This window comes from Aedes albopictus, chromosome 3 (genome assembly GCF_035046485.1).
Source record: "Aedes albopictus strain Foshan chromosome 3, AalbF5, whole genome shotgun sequence".
Classification (NCBI taxonomy): Eukaryota; Metazoa; Arthropoda; class Insecta; order Diptera; family Culicidae; genus Aedes; species Aedes albopictus.
In genome coordinates this window covers 11,559,331-11,582,498 of record NC_085138.1, presented here as the reverse complement: position 1 = coordinate 11,582,498, position 23,168 = coordinate 11,559,331, and the positions used below count along the sequence as shown (strand labels likewise).

Sequence of the window (23,168 nt, the reverse complement as noted above, 5' to 3'; positions counted from 1 at the left end):
CTCTCTTTATTCACTTTCTCTTTCAATTATTGTAATGTAATGGTACACTTTTCAACTACTTGTGCAGTACAAATCAAAAGACGATTGTTTTGATCTCCGTTCAATGCAAGGAGACAATCATTATTCAAATAAACAGCTGAGATATTAACGAAACAGAGGGAAACCAAAGAGAGCCTCTCTTTTGCAGATAGGACCTTCAGATATGTTTGGCCTGTTATATTCACTTTAGCTCAGAAACATGTTATCAAAAAAAGTGCAAGGAGGATACAATATCAATAAACAATGATCCCGAGCAAAGACGGATAACTAAGTGATATCACTTAGATAATAAACTGTGTTATCGGTGTTATCATATTGTTCCAATTGATGATAATCAGATAATAACAAATTAAGTTATCAATAATTTTGGTCTATCGCGATAACATAAAAATACTAAATGATAACAAAATATGTTATCAGTTTCCAAACGCACATTTCAAAGCTTTTCCAAAACTGAGGGTATGGTGGACTTCGAATCTAAAAATAGATTCCGCTTTCCATCTTCAATGCGATGGCAGTACGAATGCGTAGCCTTCAATCACTCTCCCTCTCACTGAGTCCCTTTGGTATACTGGTATCGGCTGTGACCGGTAATCACTCGATCAGGGTACGAGACCCACTGGGCGCAATAGTTGGAACATGAATTATAATAATAAGGAACTTTTCTCAACTGCTAACTTTGTCGGTAAAGTAGATTTTTGCCTTTCTCGTACACCATGGTGTACCGAAAGGCTATATGTTCACTCCAAAAACGAAAATTTGATAGAGCCTCCGGAGGGGTCAAGTGTTATATACCAATCGACTCAGCTCGACGAGTTGAGATGATGTCTGTGTGTGTGTGTGTGTATGTGTGTGTGTGTATGTGTGTGTGTGTATGTGTGTGTACAAAAAAAAAACTCACATTGACACATTCTACCGTGACGTTACAACGTTTTGACGCATTCGCAGTCAGATTTTTCACTATAACTCATGAAAACGAATGTAAGCCTCAAAATATTTTTTTCATATTCGGATTCCTTGTAAAAATTCTGATATATTTGACCTATTGAACATTTAGTTTGCATTAGAAAAACGTGTTTAAAATGCGTATTTGTAGCGTGACGTTACAACGCGCTAGAATCCGACCCTCTCCACCGCGCAACCAACATCTTAAAAAATCTGCTCGGATTTTTATGATATTATATTTTTTTTTCTACCATTGAAATTTATTGGTTGGTTCTTCAATTCAATCAAATAAAACATATAAATTTTGGATTTGTTTTTGGATAATCGACTTTTACATTTCGTGACGTTAAAACGCCCGTTCAGTTTCAAACAGGGTTCTGCTCGCGTTGTAACGTCACGAAAATGCCCATTATGTTAGAATCAGAATAATCAGCCAAATTTGCCCGAATTTGTAATTATATTATTGCATTATCTTCACTGCTTCACGGAGAACTTTATTCTATTGAAAATCCGTTTTGTGATAAATGGCTCGGAGGGCCAAGTTATTGCTATCAGTAGTATGAATATTCCTACATGAAGGTTAATGACACCGGCACCCATCTTCTTCTAGTTTTGTCCCAAAGACTAGCGCGCTGAGATCCATTACTTCACACCGCCAGATATTTAGATTTTTCAGCATATAACTCATCACGCCGACGAGATAAACATTTCTTCAATAATCTATGCAATGTCGTCTATTCAAGTGAAAATGCTATAATTTGTTTGAGAGAATTTATTGAATGAAAAGCATACCAGAGGATCTACATACCACTTAGGTCCCTAAGAACAACTTCTGTGATCTCAGAAACAAATAGACCTAACAGTGATAAAAAAAATCTTAATTACTTAGGGAGTTGGTGTCTTCGGAAAAGTTGTTTGACAAATCAAAGACTTACAGCTAATTTACCATTTCACGTGAGATTTCGTCACTGGCCGATGCTAATTAAAAGTTTGTAATAGTTTGCAAATGATTACTCAAAAAGTTTCCTACAAGTTTTGACTAATTGAGAAACTAGCAGTCAACATTTGTAAATTTTTGGGCACTTTTTAAAAAGTTTCAACTTTTCTTTTATAAATAAATATAATGTGCATGGTTTTCCAAAATTTCAACTACTATTAGGCAAGTACAACCTTAAACCAAACGACTTTTAAACTGAAGATACTTAAAAAGTTAGATAACTCTCTAAGTAATCAGGGTCCTGAGATATGTGAGTCGGTGATTTTTGTGATATCAAAGACAGACGTAACCTTGTTATTTAGACAGTTGGTGTCCTCGACAAAGTCGTTTGGCTGGTCAAGAACTTTAAATTGATGGGCCGTATGATTTCAAATCCTTCCACTAGGAGGCGGTGGAAGGTATACACATTTTTAGTTTCGTTTATCTCAGGATCCTGAATAATTAGAAATATTGTTGCTTCGGTAGAGTTGTTTGGTAGATCAAGAACTTTCAGTTTAATATTACATTTACAGTTGTTTTCGGGTGGCTTTCCAGTCTAACGTAAAATCAAGACAAGTGCTACTTGTTTAATTCCGACGTTTCGGCCATTGGACTCGGCCTTCCTCAGGGGCCGAAACGTCGGAATTAAACAAGTAGCACTTGTCTTGATTTTACGTTAGACTGGAAAGCCATTCGACGCGGAATCTGGTCCCATTGTTTCCTATTGAAAATGGTTCAGATCGGTTCAGCCGTTCCGGAGTTATGGCCATTTAGGTGTTCCGGACCGGTACCCCAGGAAGGGGCCAGATATGAAAACGCTACAAACCTATCCATGCGGCACATCAAACTACGGCATTTTCGATAACTTGATGAATGGTAAGCAGAAAAATAGTCTCAGACCATATCTGAACCGGTAGTGTCCCGGAACCGGTTCCGGGTGACCCGCCGGAAGTGACCAAACATAAAAGTGAACTAAACCCTTGCATGCGACATATCAAACCGCGGCTTTTTTGATAACGTGGTGAACAGTAAGCAGGAAAACATTCTCAGACCATATCGGAACCGGTAGTGTTCCGGAACCGGTTGCAAATATCCCGCCGGAAGTGGCCAAGTATTAAAGTTAACCAAACCCATGCATGCGACATATCAAATAGTGGCTTTTTTGATATCCTGATGAACAGTAAGCAGGATAATATTCTCAGACCATATCTGAACCGGTTGTGTCCCGGAACCGGTTCCGGGTGTCCCGTCGGAAGTGGCCAAATATAAAATTGAAATAAAACCATACATGTGACATTTCAAACCACAGCTTTTTCGATAACCTGATGAACAGTAAGCAAGAAAGCATTCTCAGACCATATCGGAACCGGTTCCAGATGTTCCGCCGGAGGTGGCAAAGTATAAAAGTTAATTAAACCCATGCAAGGGACATACCAAATCGTGGCCTTTTTTATATCCTGATGAACAGTCAGCAGGAAAATATTTTCAGAGCATATCTGAATCGGTTGTGATCCAGAACCGGTTCCGGGTGTCCCGCCGGAAATGGCCAAATATAACACGGCGTAACAAAAATTAACTTTTTGTCTGTCTCAAGAGCAAACTTATGTGTCTCTGACAGATTTTAAGCCGCTGAGTCCGAATCCGGGCTCAGATTTGCTCCAGCACGTCACAATTTTGAGCTATACCTCAATTTATAGGGCAAAATACGTGATTTTGGGCTTTTTTGACTGCAAGCCGATAAGCATGGAAATATTTTTTTAAACCAATCAAAGGATAAATTGGTAAATTAACATCTAAATTAACGACTCATGCAAAATATTTCGTTTTACCAAATCGAATTTGATAGTTTTAAGCGATTTATGTTAGGTACAATATTTCCGATACAAGTCACCCTTCAAAAGTTGCATGAAAGTTTACATACTAACTTAAAATGCTTAAATCTCTCGAATTTGATTTGGTATAACGAAATATTTTTCATGAGTCGTTAATTTAGATGTCAATTTTACAATAAACCAATTGATTGCTTAAAAAAATATTTCCATACTTAATGGCTTGCAGTCAAAAAAGCCCAAAATCGCATATTTTGCCCTATAAATTGAGGTATAGCTCAAAATTGTGACGTGCTGGAGCAAATCTGAGCCCAGATTCGAAATCAGCGGCCCAAAATCTGTCAGAGACACATAAGTTTGCTTTTGAGGCAAAAAAATGTTGCGCTGTGTAAAAGGGAACCAAACCCATGCAAGCGACACATCAAATCGCGGATTTTAAGGCATCTTGATTTGACAAAAAAAAAAGTTTCCGGCCATATTGGGGACAACCGGTAGTGTTCCGCAACCGACTACGGTTGCCCCATCGGAAGTGGTCAAATGTAAAGGAGAACCAAACTCATAAATTCGACACATTTAATGACTTTTTAGGTAAGCTGATGAACGGTTAACAAAAAAAAATCATTAGACAATACTTTGGAAAACCAATAGTGTGCCGAAACCTGTTCCAGGTGCCCCGACGGAAGTGGTCAAATGTAGAAAAAAAAACCAAACGCATACACGCAGCACACTTAATAACGGCTTTTTCGAAAACGCGAAGAACGGTCAGCAAGAAAATAGTCTCAGGTCAGTAGTGTTCCGGAACCAGATTCGAGTGCCTCGCCGAAACTGGCGAAATGCACGAATGAACCAAACCCATGCATGCATTACATCAATTTGTGACTTTTTGGGAGAACTGATTAATAATTTGCATGAAACTAGTCTATCCGAGCAGAAGAGAATAACAACAGCATAACAAAATGCGTTATTTTGGTAAAATAACTGCATAATGGAATTTGTAATTTTTATCTTTTTAACATAACATATTGAGTTATAAACTTGTCTGTCATAAGCGGCAAAATAACAAGCCACATAACAAAAATTTATTCCTGGAAAATCAATTCAATAACATGTTTTGTTAGTGTCAATAACAACTTAATAACAGTGAATTTCGGAAAAGTTTCAATAACAAATTTTGATATTAAAGAGTTATTGATAATATTCCGAAAGCAAAATTAGTTATGATATCAAACGATCGCATATGCTGTTGAATAGTATGCTAAAGTGGAGGCGATATGCGTACACTTTACCCGTGGTTAAATGGAAGTATTTACGCATAGGGCCTCCATTTTAGCATCCTATTCTTAATCATATTTGACTTCGTGTTGGCTGAGAATTAGGGTGGCCCACACTTATATGAAAAACCAAAATTTCGAAAAATATCAAGTCTTACCTCCTCAATCAGTTGTTTTGGACTCCCAGAAGCTACGTTCAAAATTTGAGCAAAATCGGTTGAGCCTAAGGGGGCGCTCAAAACGCTTGAAGTTTGTATGGGAAAACTTGGCCAAATGTATGCAGGAATTTTAAGTTTTCGAATTTTGCCGCTAGGTGGCGCTGAAAGCGTTCAATGATCAAACCCTTTGGTATTATTGTAGCTGACTATATGCCAGAGAACTTTGTCGAAGACCGCGAAGTGATCCGACGGCTGTGAAAAAAGTTATACCCTAGGCAAAGTGAGGCAAAGTATTGAGATTTCATTATTGATATTATTCCTTTACATGTATTGGAAAAATAACAATAAATTTTATCCTCACTTTTCCTAGGGTATAACTTTTTTCACAGACGTTGGATCACTTTGCGGTCTTCGACAAAGTTGTTTGGCATATAGTCAGCTACAATAATACCAAAGGGTTTGATTATTGAACGCTTACAGCGCCACCTAGCGGCAAAATTCGAAAACTTAAAATTCCTGCATACATTTGGCCAAGTTTTCCCATACAAACTTCAAGCGTTTTGAGCGCCCCCTTAGGCTCAACCGATTTTGCTCAAATTTTGAACGTAGCTTCTGGGAGTCCAAAACAACTGATTGAGGAGGTAAAACTTGGCATTATTCGAAATTTTTGTTTTTCATATAAGTGTGGACCACCTTACTGAGAATACTATACATATTTATGTCTAAAAAATCCCATTCAAAACCATCTATAATTTTGGATTCAGCTGTCTGTATTAGATTTGTTTGAACAAGGTTACTCAATAAGTTTGACATTTTTATCATTGAAATTCTCATGTCAAAGGCGGAATCTGGAACGTCCCTTTCAAACCCCACCTTCAATATCGTTTGCTATGTTCTCGTTCTGATGTATGTAGGGTACTTTTGAGTTACAACTCAGTCAATTTCAAACCTCGCGCCGCCCAGCAGGGACTTGGTTTTGTACACATTACAGCACCTCCATGTCACGTAATACACCACACCTCTTATTAAATGTGATACCGTAAGCTTAACATACTTTGCGCACCTAGGTCCTAACTTTCCGCACTTTTCAAAAAATCGTTCAACAATTTTGCTGCTGCATTATGCAAACTTTTTCCCACGGAATACTATCACTAGCTAGTATTCCGTGGGAAAAAGTTTGCTTGCACTCTGTCTCAGTTAGGATGTAAAAAAATATTGGAAGAGGAAGACAAATTGATGAGAAAATATGCAGTTGTTCCCCTCACTCATGAAATGCTGTAAATAGCGTTGTAGAATCACGTAGGTTTTATTTCAAAACTTGTTTTGGTTTTGATAGCAATAGCATAAAGTATTTGTACACTCTCAATAATACAATAATAACTAAACTTGTTCCACAACAAAATGTAATATTGAAATGTTATTTAATTTCTGTGTACCAATAGCTTGGACATAACAAAATAAGATTGTCCAACAAAACATGTTATGGAAACGTAATACCTTACTAATTCAATAATAACACAACAAGATTTAAAAACAGGTTTTGTGATTTCGTAGTTATTAATTTGATATTCCCCACTGCTCGGGTAAGACCACATCAGGGACAATCGGTAAGTGGTAAAATGTGAACCGAAAGTTGTAAATGTGAAATTGAATCAAATCCATGCGTGTCGTACCATAAAACCACGCTAATTCGACAATGATTGCTGTCAAATTACCTGTGTAAACTTTCAATTCGATAAACTAACTCTATTTTAGTTTTGTTTAGATTATATGATTTGTTTTTGAACACAAATCTTACAGATATTGTGGTGGTACGAATTGATGGCTTGTACATTTTACGATTGCTGGCTTCTAAAGTTCACTGCGGTTGATCACCAAACGGATCAGGTGTCGGAATGCACCAAATTAGAACTTTCGGAAGTAGCAGCTGCACGAGGAGCCGCTGCGGGTGTAAGTAACATCACAATATCGTATGATTCGTATTTACAGTGCATTACACTGAGACATTTGATCATTTTTTTTTAATTCAACAAATTTCGAATGAGCGGGGTACAAGTTAAAAAGTGTCTTATTAAAGAGTGATGAATACGCGGGGTTTGACAGTACATCAAATAGCAGCTTTTTTGATAACTTCTTCTTCTTCTTTATAGCTCGACGTTCGCATTGGAACTTGGCCTGCCTCTCTTCTACTTAGTGTTCTTTAGAGCACTTCCACAGTTAATAATTGAAGGGTTTTCTTTGCCCGCCATTGCATGAATTTGTATATTGTGAGGCAAGTTCAATGATACACTATGTTCAGGAAGTCGAGAAAATGTTACCGACCGGAACGGGAATCAAACCCGCCGTTTCCGGATTGGCGATTCATAGCCTTAACCACTAGGCCAACTGGAGACCCTTTTTTCATAACACGATAATCGATTCGTAAGAACATAGCCTCAGACCATATTTTAGACAACCGGTAGTGTCCCGAAACTAGTTCTGGGTGTCCCACTGGAAGTGGTCAAATGTAAAAGTGATTTGTACCCATGCATAAGATAAATCAAATCGTGTTTTGTTTAGGTAACCTGATGTACGTTAGCAATGATATTGCCTCAGACTATATTTGGGAGACCCGGTGGTGCTCCGGAACCTGTTCCGGAAAGTAACCAAATGTACCATGCGACACATCACACACACTTAAAATAAAATACCGTATTCAGCTGTTCTATTTTCGGTAAAAGTTCAGATTACCGAATGTTCAGCAAATTATTACCGAAGTTTGGCGAAAAATTACCGAACGTTCGGTAAACCGTTCTGAATCATCGGTAAAGTTTACCGAACGTTCGGTGAAACATAACTGAACTTCGGTAAAACTGTACTGAACTTCGGTAATCCAAACTTTTACCGAAAATAGAACAGCCGAACAAGTGACTCTAAAATAGGTGTGCATCACGGCTTTTTTAATAACCTGAGGAACGGTTAACTAGAAAATAGGCTCATACCATATTAGAGACTACTGGTAGGGTTGCACAACCAGCGTTTGATGCTTCGCCGGAACTACGAAAGTAAATAAAATCAATGCAAGCGATAAATGTGTAAGAGAACAAAATCTTGACATATTAAACCCACATACAAACAGACGTCTCACTATACTCACTACGTTCTTGTTTTTAACGGTCAATAAAGTATAACCTAGAATGTGTAGGAACAACTTTATCGAAGACCGCAAAGTGATCTGTGAATGTGTAAAAAGTTATATCTTAGCTTGTTAGTATCGTCTTGATATTGATCAGCTCCCAATGTTAGTGAAGGTATTCAAGCAGTCAACTGAGAAATCTGATATTATTCAGCTCTGCTTTTACGCTGAACACAACGTCGGAGTATGTGCCATCAATAAGTTTTAGGTCAATTCAATGATGGCTTTGATAAAATGCTTGCTTTTCTTAAAAAATATCAGGATTCAGGAACACTTTAACTTACGTCGACGGAAAGATCGTGAGAACATATACGACGAGAAAGGCACTATCACCTCTAGGTGGATTAATTTGGGTTTTTTTTTCTACCTAGGAATTATCTTGGAGAAATTTCTAGATTATATTCCTAGGTTGATCTCCAGAAAAAAAAATCTTGGAGGCCTCCCCGTCTTGTAGATCTTTAAGGGGCCGTCCATAACTCACGAGGTCATGAGGGGGGTTGGAAAATCCAGAAAAAAAAATGACCACTCGGTTTATGGATAGCCCTAAAGAAGCTTCTGTGATAAGGCATTAGTGGAGGAATCATCAGATGGATTGCAGCCAGAATTCTTGGAGTAATCCACAGATGGAATTGCTGAGAGAATTCCCAGAAGAAACACAAGTAAAGTTGTCCTAACAAAAATAAACTAAAATAAATGATCGAGGATGACATTTTTTTTCAAAGTCCCGGATAATCAAGTCCAACATGTACTATTTTTTATTGCTGCTGCCTTCCTATTGTGAGGAAAAAATATACAAAATCTGAAATTTCCACCAACATTTCCATTTTTTTGCTCATTTTGTCCACGTTGTTGAACGCTTTTCCGGAACAGAATTTTCTTCGGAAGTTCAATGTTTCCCATAAAGTCTTCCAAAACAAAATGGTATTATTATAAGAACCTTAGATTTGAACCTAGCTACTAGAAATTCAATGAAAGCTTTCAATTCAATGAAACTTCGACCTGAAATTTTAAGAAGAATGCAGTTATTCCCTACTTCATTTGTTCTAAAAATTCCTGAAAACATTCGGTGTATTTTCTTCAGGATTTTTTGAAGCCCTACAAATATTGAGAATCCGCTAAGAACCAGTGAACTCTTTAAGGGGCTGTCCATAAACCACGTGGTCATGAGGGGGGGTTCGGCCAATGACCATTTTGTATGGACAAATAAAAAATTTTGTACGGACTAATGACCACGCGGAGGGGGGGGAGGGTTTTGAAAAGTCCCAAAAAATGACCACGTGGTTTATGGACAGCCCCTAATACCCAAATTTTTGAATTTTGATCTTTATATCATTTTTGGTCATCCAAAATGGATTTAAACATGAATAATTTTTCATTCTTTTTTATTATCGATTTTGTGAATTTTGGTTCTTCATTTTTCTAATTATTATTTTCAAACATCCCTGCACTTTTTCATTTTTTCTGGAAGCCTATTTGGCATACCTTTTTTAAGGCGAAAACAATTTGGGATTGTATGGTTATTGTTAAAATATTTTTATTATTATTTATTTTCAAGGAAAATTTTATTTTCCGTGTAACTTTTGGGAAAATTATTTAAGTGTGTATTCATCTCCCTTAAACTCCTTTACTATAATAGAATAATCGAGGCAAAATTAAAAATATTTTAATTTTTGCGTTTCAACAGAGAAGATACAATGATATCTAAAATGACCAAAACATCAAGGTTCAATTATACTAAAAACATGTAAATTCGATTTAAAAGATACCAAAACCATTTTGGTATCTAAATATCTAAATATCAGCCAAAAATATAAAAGTTTTGATTGTCCAGGCAAGAAAATACATAAAAATGCTCAAACTATATCCCGTCTTAAGGTGGGGTTGGGTATTAGAGCGTTAAGAAATTTCATGAAAATATTATCTAGCAATGCTATATATGCTAAACATGTTTCTTAACAAATAATTGCCAGATATTTTTTTAAATAAATTTACACAGCATATTACTCAGTGGATTTGATGATCCTTCAAGTACCAAGTTTCCTGAAACTGTGCAATATTCGGAACACCCTAGAAAGGAACTGTATAACCAGAGGCGGCGAGGAGGGATATTGAAATAAATCGTGTTTTTCTCCCACGCCCACCGCCTCCTGACTATGCTCAACAAGGTCCCTCCTCCCAACAAACCAACGACAACAACGACGACGACGACGCACTCGGAAACATGCAAACTTCGCCAAGACACACAAACTTTCCGGCCTCTCTCCCCGGGGTGGCTTGAGGTCGACTTTTGCCTACTTTTTCACTTACACCCCAGCACCACGCACTTCTTCACCGCCGAAGGTTCGCCGAAACTTCCTTCAAGGGTCTGACACTGGCAACAGAAACTCTTGTCGTTGAAAGCTACTTAATTCACTTCTTTCGGTTGTTTGTTGCTTGCTGCTTACCGAAAGAGCACTGTGGTCTTCTTCCTCAATCGCACTTCTTTCGCACTCACTCACAGCAGCATAGAACGCCGGTCTGCCCAGACAGATGATAATCCTTACAGCACAGACCAGGGTGAGTGATAGTGATGGATTTTCCCAGGAGCGCACACATAATGGAGGAGATGTGTTTTCATCAAGAACCCGTAGTAGGCGGCTAGCTAATCACCAGGGTAAACAACCCTCTGGTCCGGTCCAAAGGAATGCGTCCGGCGGAGATTCACGCAAATAATGACCAGTCAGGGACCACCCACCGACCATCACAAATCACTGCGAGAGCCCCGGCGCAGCTAAGTTCGTGGCATCCCTTCGTCGGGCGTGGGGTTCGCCAAAGATGATGATCCTTCATTAAGTTTAATTAAATGTCCTCGAGTTTTCTTTTCTCCGCGTGAGTTGCCCGGAGGGCGCGCAAACAACGAACGAGACAAGTCTATCGCAGAGGGTGCAACTTTTCCTAACACAAATCATGCGGATTCAAACGGACAAACCAGAGTCCAAGGAGCTACGCGCGTCCGATGACGAACGGGATACGAATGGGACTGAAGTTCGTTAAAAATGTATTTCAATCAGTCGACCGGTCGCTGGCGGAGGGTTCGTTGGCTCTGATGGGGTTCGTTCGGAACGCTCAGCTGGTTGGATTGAGTTTCTTTCGGGGTTTCCTTCGAGCATCGTGTCCGGAGCGTTTTCCGATGGGAAAAGTGGAATCAAGAGCAAAACAGCGGGAGAGAGAAAAGTATTGCATTGCGAGGAAAATACGGTGAGACGTGAGAATGGTCGGGAAATGTAAGTGAGGAGTTTTTGGAAAACTGAGTGGCGGTGGTGAATTTCTAGTGAGTGGCTATGAGTAGGTATTCGTAGTCATAGTGTCGAAGAAGGTATTTATCCAGTGCAGAGGAAATGCAACTCTTTTCGACTCGGGAATAACGTTAAAAGAAATCAAATGGATTTCTACTCACTGGTTTTATTGTTAACTAGCAGTCCCGGCAAACGTCATCCTGCCTGCCTACTCTGATTTTTGACATCCGGTTCCATGCAGAAATGCCCCTCAAAATGGAATTTCGGATTTTCTCGTTTTTTTTTGCCTTCCTGGTCATTTTTTCTAATTATTTTTTCGTCCCGAGCAGAAGGGAATAGCAACAGCGTAATAAAATGTGTTATTATGGAAAAATAACTGAGTAGCGGAAAGAGTTATTTTCATGTTATTTACATAACATATCCTGTTATAAACTTGTCTGTCATAAGCGGCAAAATAACAAATATTATAACAAAAAAATGTTCCTGGAAGACCTGTTTAATAACATGTTTTGTTAGTTTCAATAACAGTTTAATAACAGCGAATTTTAAAAATATTTCAATAACAAATTTTGATATTAATACGTTATTGATAACAATCTGAAAACAAAATTAGCTTTTTTTTTGTTGCGGATAGGAACTTCTCCAAAGTCCCATATGCATTCAATGGGATACGCAACAATAGGATCTATTGTTAAATGTTTCATTCATAATTGGGACGCTATTGTTGTCGCAAGCGATTTCTTATCGAAAACAGAGACAAACAATAGTTCTCGTTTATTTTCCAAACAACTTACGATGAAAAAGTACCGACGTTTTGAAACTTTTTATTAGGTGGTTCATTATTTATAAGATTAATTTACATCATTACCTCATTGATTGACACATTTATCCTAGTTAATCTAAGTAGGCTCGATGCAGAGATATCAATAAAATGAAATGTCTAAAAATAATCAATGGAGTTCTTGATGACTTATTTTTTAAAATTTTTGTCGAAAATGTGTTGTTCGTCGTTGAATTCCACCAGTTGATCCAAAATGTTTCATAAAATGGCTAACACTCTATTACACTCTCTATTTTCGTATTCATATTTAACTGAAACTGGGACAAAAAAACAGGTTTACTTTTCAAAGTGCTTATAAAAAAAAGGCTGATAAGTTGGCACTGTTGGTAATGTCAGTAATAAGAGGAACTGATGATAAAACAATGATGATGATTTTTGATAAAACAATATTTTCTCTTACTCACGGAATGCTGTGAACAACGAAAATCTCGAATGGTGTAGTTTTGATTGCAAAGCTAGTTATGCTGTAATATTAATGATCAAATATTTATACTAGTCTCAACGACACAATAATAACGGAACTTGTGCTACAACAAAACTTGTTATTGAAATGTTATTTAAAGAAATATACCAAGAGCACGATCATAACAAAATAAGATTGCCCAACAGAACATGTTATGGAATGGTGATAACTTAATAAGTTAATAATAACAAACCGAGATATAAAAACAGGTTTTGTGATTCCGTTGTTATTATTTTGATATTTTCCTCTGCTCGGGGTACGATCACGTCGGAGCTCTGGCGGGATGCAACAGTGAAATAATCATGCCGATCTGTTAACCCGTTCCCGAGCCTATTCGTGACATACAAACACCATTCCATTTTTATTTATATAGATAGACTAGTTGTCTAGTTGTTGTACTGCCTGCCTACTGTGTTTTTTGACATGTAGAACGGTGGATGAAAGCCCCGAAAAATGAAGTTTCATTTTTCCCCGTTTCCATTGCTTTCCTGGACGATTTTCATAATTGTTTTTTTCCGTACGAACACGTTGGAGCTCTGCACAGATACTATAGTGAAAGAATTTTTTGAATCCGTTGGCACGTTCCCGAGCCTATTCGTGACAGACAAACAGCATTCCATTTTTATTTATATAGAAGATAGAAAATAGATTAAAATACGTATTAATGTATTAACCATCATTTAGAGTACTTCAATGTTTTCTGCAAAAGGATATAAAGGAAATATAGAAGCATTATCTTTTGAAATTGCACAGCAAACTATTAGTCTAGTTAAGCCCATAATGAACATGAAAAATGTGAAAGTGAATTGGAGCTAGAAATAATTCAAGAGAACATTTAAATATAGAGTATTAAATAGGTGAGTAGACAATTATATTTATTTTAGAATAATATTTTAACGGGAGTTTTTGATTTCTTGTGAATTAACACTATTACGGGGCCTATCTGGGATTCGGCTGATTTCGCCAGAATTTCAAACGAGGGGTGTTCACAATTTTTTTAAATGCCACACAGTGGTCCTAGATTGAAAATATCTGGCGATATTGTTTATGGTCAATAAAGCCAGTTTGGTTTCGTAAGCGGCGTTGAGACATTTAACCCGGGAGCGGTCGCGTCGTGTACTGAGTACACGCACCATGAAAAAAGCACGCATGTGAAACACAGCATGAGCACGGCGTCGCTGCAGGTAGTCAGAGACGCAACTGCTCGAGGGTTAATTCATTTTCATTTATTTAGTTAACATCAAATTCATGATAGTACTGAATCAACAATTTGCCGCCATAATACTCGATTTGCAGCTGCAGCTCTCCAACGTCGGTCACGCCCAACACTCGCCAGATCACGCTCCACCTGGTCAGCCCATCGTGCTCTCTGCGCTCCACGCCTTCTTGTACCAACCGGATGGTTAGCAAACACCAACTTTGCAGGGTTGTTGTCCGGCATTCTTGCAACATGCCCTGCCCATCGTATCCTTCCGGCTTTGGCCACTTTCTGGATGCTGGGTTCGCCGTAAAGTGCAGCGAGCTCGTGGTTCATCCTTCTCCGCCACACACCGTTCTCCTGCACGCCGCCGAAGATCGTCCTTAGCACCCGTCGCTCGAAAACTCCGAGTGCTTGCTGGTCCTCCTCGAGCATCGTCCATGTCTCGTGTCCGTAGAGAACCACCGGTCTTATTAACGTCATGTACATGGTACATTTGGTGCGGGGGTGAATCTTTTTTGACCGCAGTTTCTTCTGGAGCCCATAGTAGGCACGACTTCCACTGATGATGCGCCTTCGTATTTCACGGCTCACGTTATTGTCAGCCGTTAGCAAGGAACCGAGGTAGACGAATTCTTCTACCACCTCGAAAGTATCCCCGTCTATCGTAACATTGCTGCCAAGGCTTGTCCTGTCTCGCTCAGTCCCACCTACCAGCATGTACTTTGTCTTAGCCGCATTCACCACCAGTCCGACCTTTGCTGCTTCACGTTTCAGGCGGGTGTACTGTTCTGCCACCGTTCCAAATGTCCTAGCAATAATATCCATGTCATCCGCAAAACAGACAAATTGGCTGGATTTCGTGAAGATCGTACCCCGGCTGTTGAGCCCGGCTCGTCGCATAACACCTTCCAGGGCGATGTTGAATAGTAGGCAGGAAAGTCCATCACCTTGTCGTAGTCCCCGTCGAGATTCAAATGAACTGGATAGTTCACCCGAAATCCTTACGAGGGTTAATTGGCTTTTTTGAATATCTTCAGATTATAGTCTATTTTACGAGCCAATTTTATGAATGAATTTTGACAGGAGGTAGCGTCCAATAACTCGTAACAATCAATATCATCATCAACATTGTTGTCACTTCGTAAAATGGCTCGATATGATTTTCTGAATCTGCACACCAAACTGGTCCGAAATCCAAATTTTCATGAATTTTGGTGCGCGGGAACCTACACTCAGCCAAATAACCTTAAGATTTCCATCGAAGACGGCTAATAACAAGACAGCCAGCTCCCACCCTGTTGCAGGCGACATGGTTGAAACGCCCTCAACGATTCACAGGAACATTAAAACATGATTGTGTGCGTGTACATGTAAATACGTAAACGGAAATGGTAGCATCGCATGCACACTCATTCATGATGTTGTTCCCTGAAGTCGTTTGTGGCACTAGTGTGCTTGTAGCTCCCAAGGTATATGGAGCAAGAGGGTAGATGTCTGTCTTGTTATTAGCCGTCTTCGTTTCCATCCAGCTCTCGTTTGCACAGTGTCTTGCCCCTAGGGCCCAACTTATGAAACAGCCTTTAAATAATTCATAATGATTCGGATGAATTTCATAAGGTCACTCTACGTAAAATCGTAAATATTCATGTTCAGCAACACGTTATTCTCAAGCGTCGGTAGCCGTGTGGATAAAACACGGGCTCGATGATCCCAACGGTCATGGATCAAATCCAGTCTGCATCATTTTAGGATTTTTTTGTTCTTTTCATAATTCTATCTTATGAGATTTGTCATAGCAAGCACGATCAATTTTCATAAGGTATTTTTATGGCATCCATAGCAAATTTTCATAAGGTATTCCGATGAATTTCGCTAGTTTTTTTCGCTGAGTCTATTTAAAAATCAATTCAGAGTTTGTATGGCAGCGATTTTTGCCTTTCTCGTACACAAAGTGTACTGGAAAGGCTATATGTTCACTCCAAAAATGACTTTTTGATAGAAGCCCCGGAGGGTCGAGTCATATATACCAATCAACTCAGCTCGACGAATTGAGGTGATGTCTGTGTGTGTGTATGTGTGTGTGTATGTGTGAGTGTGTACAAAAAAACTCACATCACTTTTTGGCAGTAAACCTCAACCGATTTCAATGACCGATGGTTCATTCGACGCGGAATCTGATCCCATTGTTTCCTATTGAGAATGGTTCGGATCGGTCCAGCCGTTCCGGAGATATGGCCATTTAGATGTTCCGGAACGGTACCCCAGGAAGGGACCAGTTATGAAAATGCATCAAACCTATGCATGCGACACATCAAACTGAGGCATTTTCGATAACCTGATGAGCGGTAAGCAGAAAAATAGCCTAAGACCATATCTGAACCGGTAGTGTTCCGGAACCGGTTCTGGGTGTCCCGCTGGAAATGGCCAAATATACAATTGAACCAAACCCATGCATGCGACTCATCAAACCACGGCATTTTCGATGACCTGATGGACAATGAGCAGGAAAATCATCTCAGACCAAATCTGAACCGGTAGTGTTCCGGAACCGGTTCTAGGCGTCCCACTGGAAGTGGCCACATATACAAGTGAACCAAACCCATGCATGCGACACATCCAACCACGGCATTTTCGATAACCTGATGAGCGGTAAGCAGGAAAATAGTCTCAGACCTTATCTAAACCGGTAGTGTTCCGGAACCGGTTCTAGGCGTCCCGCTGGAAGTGGCCAAATAAACAATTGAACCAAACCCATACATGCGACACATCAAACCACGGCATTTTCGATGACCTGAAGGACAATGAGCAGGAAAACCATCTCAGAGCATATCTGAACCGGTAGTGTTCCGGAACCGGTTCTAGGCGTCCCGCTGAAAGTGGCAAAACATACAATTGAACCAAACCCATGCATGCGACATATTACACAACGGCATTTTCGATAACCTGATGAGCGGTATGCAGGAAAATAGTCTGAGACCATATCTGAACCGGTAGTGTTCCGGAACCGGTTCTAGACGTCCCGCTGGAAGTGGCCAAATATACAATTGAACCAAACCCATACATTCGACACATCAAACCACGGCATTTTCGATGACCTGATGGACAATGAGCAGGAAAACCATCTCAGAGCATATCTGAACCGGTAGTGTTCCGGAACCGGTTCTAGGCGTCCCGCTGGAAGTGGCAAAACATACAATTGAACCAAACCCATGCATGCGACACATTACACAACGGCATTTTCGATAAACTGATGAGCGGTAAGCACAAAAATAGTCTCGGACCATATCTGAACCGGGGAACCGGTTCTAGGCGTCCCGCTGGAAGTAGCAAAACATAAAATTGAACCAAACCCATGCATGCGACACATCAAATCACGGCATTTTCGATAACCTGATGAGCGGTAAGCAGGAAAACAGTCTCATACTATATCTGAACCGGTAGTGTTCCGGGACCGGTTCTAGGCGTCCCGCTGGAAGTGACCAAATATTCAATTGAACCAAACCCATGCATGCGATACATCAAACCACGGCATTTTCGATTACCTGATGGACAATGAGCAGGAAAATAATCTCAGACCATATCTTAACCAGTAGTGTTCCGGAGCCGGTTCCGGGGTTCCAGCCGAAGTGGTCAAATCTGAAAGAGACACCCGTGCATGCGTCACATCAAATAGCGGTTTTATAGATTACCTTATGAACGGCAAGCGAGTGTTTCGGAATCGGTTTTGAGTGGCCAGAAGAGGCCAAATGTAAAAGTAATCCAAGTCCAGGCATGTGACACATCAAATCGTGGCTTTTGCGATAACCTGATTAACAGTTAACAAGAAAATAGCCTTAGATCACACTAGAGACAACTGGTAGTGTTCCGGAATTGGTTCCGAGAGTCCCGTCGAAATTGTCAAACCCTGCATGTGATACCTTCAATTTGCAGCGTTTTTGGTTAACCGATGAACAGTTAACAAGACAATAGTGTCAGACCATATTTGGTTCAGCCGGTAGTTACCCGGAATCAGATCCGGGAAGTAAAATGTAAAATTCAACCAAACCCATGGATGCGGTACATCTCTCGACTTATCGACAACCTGATTGAAAAATAGGGTCAGACCCGGCAGTGTTGCGGGTTCAGCTGTGGCTTCGAAAGTAGTTAAAAGTAAAAGTGAGTCAAACCCATACATGCGATATATCAAATCGCGGTGATTAGGTAAAGGTGAAGAATTAGCAATAAAATAATCTAAGACCATAATTGGGACAAACGGTAATGTCATGTATTCAGATCCGGGTATCCCACCGGAGATTACAAAATATAAAAATGAACCAAACCCATACATACGACACATCTAATGAACGGTTAGCAAGAAAATAGCCTTAGATCACATTAGGGACTAGCTGTTGTGTAGCAGAACCAACGTTGATGTGAAAAATCAAGTCGTGGCTTTGTTTAATGGCCTGATAAACGTTAGGTATGAACAACAGTGACGAATATGTCTAAGTTCTCATATATGAAAGAGAACAAAATATAGACAAAACTAAAGCGATCTCATAAAATCGTACAATTCCAGATTCCTAAGGTGTAAATTTATAGCAGAATGGGTCAACGTTGAATGCAAAAATCAGAATTTGATCGCGTCAACAGAAGATGGCGGCTGTTTTAAGGAATTTTGAGCTCTAAAACTATGTAAAATAAGTGTATTTGCTATGGGAAATATGTTCGGAGTCCACCAGAGTATCCAAGATAGCGGTCCAAAGTCCAAGATAATGGCCCAGTATTCAAGTTAGTGCCTATTTTATAGGATTTTTCATTCTTGCATTATGGGCATATTTTGTATGAAAATATGTCCAGAATTCAAAATTTGTAATAAAAAAAACCCAAGCTGTGCGCTGTTTCACAAGGTCTGCAATATGACTATAGTTTGAATGTGGAAGAATGCCGGTCTTCGTCCAAAACTGGTAACCAGAAAATCATAAACGACATGCCGAAATTCAATACGGCGACTATTTTATGTAATTTTAGGTGCAGAGTCCAAAAATGAATACCAGAACATCCTAGATGGTGTCTCAATGTTCAAGATGGCGGTTAGTTTAGTTGGGGTAGATATCCGGAGTCATAAAATGATGACCGAAAAATCTAAAATGACGTTTCGAAATTTTGCGGCTTCATAACACTTGTTTGGTTTGAATTTTGGATCGTTGTCTTATATTTTCTGAATATTGGATGTTATGCTAATATAAAATGTATCCATATTGAGTAGATTTAGCAAGCAGTTTTAATTTGTATTTATGTCAATGTCATCAACACGTCGCTTGAGTTTTGTTGTAAGGATATTTTAAAGCACGAGAAAGGCACCATCACCGCTAGGTGGATTAATTATGGTTTTTTTGTTTGTATTAACGTGCATTTTAATTTTAATGCTAATTCTACACTTAGGGAGCGATTTGATTAATCACCCCTCGGAGGACTTTGTACTGGACGGAGCTGTCAAGCAGTTGCCCAGCTGTCAAAAGGTGATTTAAGGACATATATGAGCGGGCGGGTTGCATTTATTTTTTGCTGTGTACAAACAACGGGTTGTTAAGAATGTTTTTGCAATTTCTCATCGTAATAGGCTGGTTTACCTCACGCAAATCTGACAGGAAAAGGCCTAATTTCCCACACCAAATAAACAGTGCTGTAATGGTTCATTACAGCACTGATTTGAGTTGCGTAATTAATCATTACAGCACTGTTTTCAGTTTTGAACAACTTCTTGATGCTTTCTGGACGCAATTTTGCAAAATTGTGACAACTGCACAGTATAACCTGCTATGATCAGATTTTCTTAAGCAAGTCTATGGACATCACTGTTCAGTTTAATGGAAAAGTTTTGTTAAAAACTATCCTCAAGTGGTAATTTATGAAATTGCAAAAAACGTTGTACCACAGACAAACAGACGTAACTCATAGAGAAAATAAATCAGAAAATTTTACCTGGTGTCATTTTCATGAGCACACTGCCACCTGTTGGTTGAACCGCGCGCGACACTGTCGGTCGTGATGGATTTCGATTTTACGTTTTGCTGACACGCACACTACTACACAATTTGCTTGTAATTTTCGTTTGCATCATTCAGCAACGTGTACACTGGCAAACGTCAAAGCGATCCAACACTTGTGGAACGATCGCGCAAATGAAATGAAATTTGAATTGATCGTTATGCATGTGCCAAGCCGTTTTGAACACGCAGAAAAATGGCGCTTGTTTAAAACAATTAAACGCATGGTTTATTTTCAAACTGAGAATTTACTTATTCCAAAGGTCTATTTAATTGTTTTCATTCAGAGTTTATCGATAAATACAACCGATTACCATAATTTCATATAATGTCAAAAATTTCAAAATACAGACACAAAAAAAAAATTCATTTGTTTCAACAAAATAAAAACCATAAACATGGTCCGAAAGCACTCACACATCTGTAAAATGCTTACCCCAACATCGCCACAGCGAAGAACGTGCAGCAAATCCAACGCATCAACTTCCATGTGCAGCTTTGGCCGTGATGGATAACGCGCAGGTACTCATGACAGCATCCACAAAAAGTAGATCGGTTTTGCCTTTTTTGTCTTCTTTTTAGTCGTTCTCCTCCTCATTCGCTTACCGACGGTCGAAAATTAGATTTCCGAACTGCCGCAGTTGCTGCCGTCACCAACACAATCACATTCCGGGTTTATTAGTGGCAAAAGTGCAGTCGTTTGAATCAATCCATTATTTCATGTTGAAAATACCATATCTCTGTTTGTTTTAACAAACTGTCAAAAATTTCGACAAATGAAAATATTAGCATTATCAAACAATAGAACAGTTCAGTTTAAACTAGAAATCAGTTTGTCGCTATAGTAAACTGAAAAATCGGTTGATTTGAACCAGAATTTAATTGTGTTTACAATTTATTTTTCTGCGTGAAGAGTGTTACGTCTGTTTGTGTGTGGTTGTTCGCAACTCGATACAGAACTCGATTTTTACAGCACTCGTCGACTCGTACGACTCGTGCTGTAAAAATCTTGATTCTGCACCTTGAAAAGGAAATCGGGTATAGTACTGTTACTTTAAATCCCACTAAAATTTGCATCCTTTGACAGATACGTATTTCGACCTCAACTGTAAGGTCGTCTTCAGTGTCTTGTACTTGAGTCGAGTCAAGTACAAGACACTGAAGACGACCTTACCGTTGAGGTCGAAATACGTATCTGTCAAAGGATGCAAATTCTTAGTGGAAATCAAAGGAACAGTACTTAACCTGATTTTCTTTTTATTTACAGATATTCCCCTAACAAGCCCAGGTTAATCATCATGCTTGTGATTCATCCAGGATTTCGTTTCGTTATTCTCACTGGAGTCTGCAATTGCTTTAGAAGTTTCTTCGGGGATTCCTTCAGCTTTTTTTTTGTTATTTATCTTGGAGTGCTTTCTAATCGTTTCATTAGTCATTCACACAAAAGTTTTTTTAGATGCTACCCGGAGTTCCTTCTAGGATTTCTCCAGCAGCTCCACCTGGATTTCTTCCTGAAGTTCTACTAAAATTTCTTCTCGGATACTTCCAAGAATTAATTCTAAAGTTTTCTCCTGGCGTTCCCCAATAATTCCTAAAACTTTCCTGGAAATTCGTCAAGAATAACCTTGGGAATTTTTCCAGAATTTCCACAGAAATTTTTCCAGGAGTACCTCGGGAATAGCAAACCGAAAAAAAATCCAGTTCAACGGAAGCACTCCCGAAATTCCCGAGAATGAGTCTAGGAGCTCGCTAGGCATTCCTCCATGGAGGCCCGTGTTTGTATCTTGAGGGGGGGGGGGCGCGTTTGGTTTGGTTTGTTTGGGTATTACCCACCCACCCTTCCAAACTACCGACGCTCTATACACTAGGCGCCACTTCTGTGCACGGGCCTGCTCCATGGGGCTGCCAGGAATATCACGGGAATTACTTTAAAAGTATCCCAAGAATTCCAGCAGCTTTTGTGGTAGAGTCCCATCGGGATTTTTCTGGAAATTTCTCCATCATCACTCTGGAAGTCATCGCATAAATATTCCCTCCAAGACTTTAATTCACCAAGAAGTTAATAATACATGCTTCTCTCCAAGATATCTCCAGGATTTTTCCGAATAATTCCTTCAGAAGTTCCTTAGGAATCACCCCAGGAACCTTTCGAAAAATCCTGCAGGAGTGCCTCGGGAGTTATTCGGGAATCTCTCCGGGAGCTCCTCGGGAATTCCTCCGGAAGTTCCTCATGAGTTCCACGGGAGTCACCCAAGGGTTTATCCTGGAGTTCCCTGAAAACTCCTCCAGGTAATTTTCCTTCCAGGATTCCTCCAGAAATTTCTCCAGGAATTTTTACAGATGTTCCCCAAGGACTCCACGGAAGTTCCCCGAAATTTCTCGAGAGTCCCCCAAGGATTTCTTCAGGAGTTACCTGAAAACTCCTGCAGGTATTTTTTTTCAAAATTTCCTCCAGAAATTTCTACAGCGATTTCTTCAGCAACTCCTCTTGAAATTCCTCCAGGAAGTCCCACAGGAATCGCAATGACTTAGAAAAAAATTGCAGCACAATCCTCATGTCAGCATTCATGTAGGAAGACTGTTAAATGCATGTTTCATGGGTGGTTTAGAAAGCTTAAGTTTATATTGGCAAAAATTTGCGCTCTTCTCAAAGAAGATCAGTTAGTACAATGGTATGGACTTAAACTCACAATCTCGAGGTGCCGTGTTCTAGGCAAGGTGTCAACTTTTTTAAAGCTCATTTCGGACATCGTATTACATATCACCCGGAGTCGTATTTTATTCTTTCGATCGATTATTTGAAACATGGTAATGATGATCATATGAAATCGCAAAATATCGCCAGAAGTATGTATATGGCCTCCATTTTGGTACGTATATAGCAGTTTTGTGCAGTATATACGATTAAAAAGGTTTTTATATAGTAGTGTATAACACAAATTATACAGACCAAAATGTTTACTGGG

The 23,168-nt window shown here is 39.4% G+C and overlaps 1 protein-coding gene across 1 annotated transcript in view; it reads right to left on the bottom strand.

The window, feature by feature from the left end:
- Positions 1-11,379, bottom strand: part of LOC115268723 (uncharacterized) — a 44,037-nt gene extending 32,658 nt beyond the window's left edge. The window contains exon 1 of the mRNA XM_062855801.1: positions 10,689-11,379. The gene's annotated coding sequence lies outside the window, so the exon portion shown is untranslated. The remainder of the gene's footprint in view (positions 1-10,688) is intronic.
- Between the last annotated feature and the right edge of the window lie 11,789 nt (positions 11,380-23,168).